We start from the raw sequence: 3,524 nt of genomic DNA on the forward strand, positions 1-3,524 counted from the left end.
TCACGTTTGCAGACGTCTTTATAGCGGAGACATGGACGGCCGGTGGGTCTGATACCAGTGGCGAGCTCGCTGTACAATGTGTCTTTGGGGATCCTGCCATCTTCCATGCGGCTCACATGGCCAAGCCATCTCAAGCGCCGCTGACTCAGTAGTGTGTATAAGCTGGGGGTGTTGGCCGCTTCAAGGACTTCTGTGTTGGAGATATAGTCCTGCCACCTGATGCCAAGTATTCTCCGAAGGCAGCGAAGATGGAATGAATTGAGACGTCGCTCTTGGCTAGCATACCTTGTCCAGGCCTCGCTAACCGGTATATAAATCGCTGTTTTCTTTCTGCCTCTTTTTTTAAATAGTGGAGTTACATTAACTACCGTCCAATCCATTGGAACTGTTCCAGAGTCGATAGAATTTTGAAAAAAGACCAGAAATGCATCTGCTATTTCAAGGGCCACTTCCTTAAGTACTCTGGGATGTAGATTATCAGGCCCTGGGGGATTTATCGGCCTTCAATCCCATCAATTTCCCAAACATTCCCTACTAATACTGATTTCATACAGTTCCTCCTTCTCACTAGACCCTATGTTCCCCAACATTTCTGCGAGAGAATTTGTATCCTCCTTTGTGAAGACAGATCCAAAGTATGTATTTAATTGGTCTGCCATTTCTTTGTTCCCCATTATTTTGCACAGACAGGAATGAACAATTGTTGTAATTCATCCATGCGCTCTTTAAATGCTAGCCATTGCCTATCCACTGTCAACCCTTCAAGTAACGTTCCCCAATCTATCAAAACCAACTCCCGCCTCATACCTTCATAGTTTTCTTTGTTTAGATATAGGACCCGAGACTCGGAATCAACTCTCTCACTCTCCATCTTAATGAAGAATTTTATCATATTATGGGCGCACTTCCCCAAGGGACCGCACACAACAAGATTGTTAACTAATCCTTTCTCATTACACAATACCCAGTCCAGGATGGCCTGTTCTCTAGAGGTGTTATACACCTCTATCAATTCTCCACTCAATCTCCTTTGAGAAAGGCAGAATAATCCTGGCTTTTCCAACCTAACCTTGTAACTAAAATCCCCCATCCCTGGATCCATTCTGGTAAATCGCCTCTGCGTCCTCTCAAGGACCCTCACATTCTTTCTAAAGTCTGCTGAGCAGAACTGGAAGCAACACTCCAATTGGGGCCTAACCAGAGTTTTATAATGGTTCAGCATAACTTCCCTGCTTTTGTACTCAATGCCTCTACTTATAAAGCCCAAGATCCCATATGCTTTGCGAACCACTCTCGCAATATGACTTGCCTCCTTCAAATATCGATGCACATGAACCCCAAGTCCCTCTTTTCCAGTACACTCTTTAGAACTGTGCCATTAAGTATATATTGCCTCTCCCTATTCCTTATGCCAAAATACATCACCTCACACATGTCACTATTAAATTCCATCTGCCACCTGTCTGCCCATTCTGCTAGCCTATCACTGTCCTGTTGCAGGCAGTTCATATCATCTTCACTGTTTGCCGCTCCTCCAGGTTTGGTGTCATCGGCATATTTTGAGATTCTACTCTGTATTCCAAGATCCAAGTCAATTACCTTGAGCAAAAAAAGTAGTGGTTCTAGCACTGACCCTTGGGGAACACCACTGTCGACTATCCTCCAGTCTGACAAAGAACCATTTAATAAGACTCGCTGTTTTCTGTCCTTAAACCAATTTTCTATCCAATTGGACACTGACCCTCCTTTTCCACGAACCTTAATTTTGTTAACCGCCCTTTTATGTGGTACCTTGTCAAACGCTTCCTTAAAATCAATATAAACAACATCCACTGCATTCCCTTCATCAGCCTGCTCTGTTAGTTCATCAAAAAATGCAGTTAGATTAGTCAAGCATGAACTCCCATTTATAAATCCATGCTCACTCTCCTTAATTAACTCAAACCTCTCCATGTGACTGTTGATTTTTTACCCTGATTATTCTTTCCAAAACCTTACCCACCGCTGCTGTTAATCTAACTAGCCTGTAGTTACCCGGACTGTCCTTACACCCTTTCTTGAATAAGGGTGTCGCATTTGCCACTGTTTAATCCTCTGGCACCTCCCCCGTATCCAGGGAAGATTGGAAGATTATAGCAAGCCCTTCCGTTATCTGCATCCGCATTTCTTTTCGCAACCTGGGATGTGAGCCATCCGGACCAGGTGATTTATCTTCCCTAAGCACAGCCAGCCTTTTTAGTACCTCCCTCTCCTAATTTGTACTCTCTCCATTGCCTCTACTCTCTTCACTTCGACTGATATTTTGTCAAATTCCACTTCCTTAGTGATCACTGATACAAAGTACTCATTAAGTAGATTAACATTGCCCTGCACCTCTCAGCTTATATTATCCTTTTTGTCCCTTATAGGCCCGACTCAACCTCTTACTACCCAGTTATCATTTACATGCTGCTCGAAGATTTTTGGGTTTCCTTTCATGTTGACTGTCAGTCTATTCTCATAGAAATAGAGAATAAGCAAATATAGAAGATGTAAGTATTTCCCATCCTTGATGAGGTGGAATTTTTATGCTGTGGGTAGTAATGTCTTGGCCCACGAGTGTGGTGGAAGCAGAGACAATCAATGATTTGAAAGGGAAATAAGATGGATACTTGAAGGAAAGAAAATTGCAGGAGGAAAGGGATCGAGCTGGTGAGTGGAACTGACTAGATTGCTCCGGGGAGAGCCAGCATGGACGTGATAGGCCAAACGACCACCTTCTGTGCTGTAAATGACTCTGTGTTGTTTCTCAAATTCAATCCACTGGTGCTTGGTAAATAATTTCAAAGTAAATTGTGCAACTGGAAAATCACAACCAAGGCAAGGGACGCATAAGGAAGCAAAATTGCTGAAACCCGGGATTGAACCAGGGACCTTTAGATTTTCAGTCTAACGCTCTTCCAACTGAGCTATTTCAGCCCTACATAAACCGCGGCTTGGTGTCCTTGTTTTGGAAGAAAATACATACATTCAAGTTTTCCAAAAAATTAAAGAACACAACATGTGAGTAATATTCCCCATTGCTTTCGCAGTACTGATGGATTGTGAAGCGGGAGACAGCCAGAAGTGCCACTGAGCCGCACAGACCCCGAGCTGAGAATGCAATGAGATCAAATTCAATCTTTCATAGTGAGATGCTGCTGAGAGGTAAGAGTCCTGAATCAAAGCGAGACTTGCTCATTTCAAACACTCCCTGTACTCTCTGCTCATGAAGCCTTAAAAAAGGGAAAAACAGAATGGCACTCAAACTCACAACCCTGCCATTAAAAGTCTCATATTCGACTGACAGAACTGTCACTTCTACTCGGTCTCTTATTAGATGGATGCAACTCCAACGCAGGGATGGCATTCAAATCCTCCCATGGGTCCACATGTCAGACTGAGTTCCATGTTGTAGACTCAAGCAAAGGAAATCTGCTCACTTCCAAAACTATCAGCGAATTGAAGCTGATTACAATCAACATCATCAGAGGTCAGAACTACCT

General features: G+C 43.4%; 1 non-coding gene across 1 annotated transcript; it reads right to left on the minus strand.

Annotated features, from left to right (window-relative positions):
* Nucleotides 1–2,885: 2,885 nt before the first annotated feature.
* trnaf-gaa (transfer RNA phenylalanine (anticodon GAA)) lies at nucleotides 2,886–2,958 on the minus strand. Its single transcript has one exon. It is a non-coding gene; the product is annotated as a tRNA-Phe (tRNA).
* Between the last annotated feature and the right edge of the window lie 566 nt (nucleotides 2,959–3,524).

The sequence above is a fragment of the Heterodontus francisci genome, unplaced genomic scaffold (assembly GCF_036365525.1).
Source record: "Heterodontus francisci isolate sHetFra1 unplaced genomic scaffold, sHetFra1.hap1 HAP1_SCAFFOLD_51_1, whole genome shotgun sequence".
Taxonomy (NCBI): Eukaryota; Metazoa; Chordata; class Chondrichthyes; order Heterodontiformes; family Heterodontidae; genus Heterodontus; species Heterodontus francisci.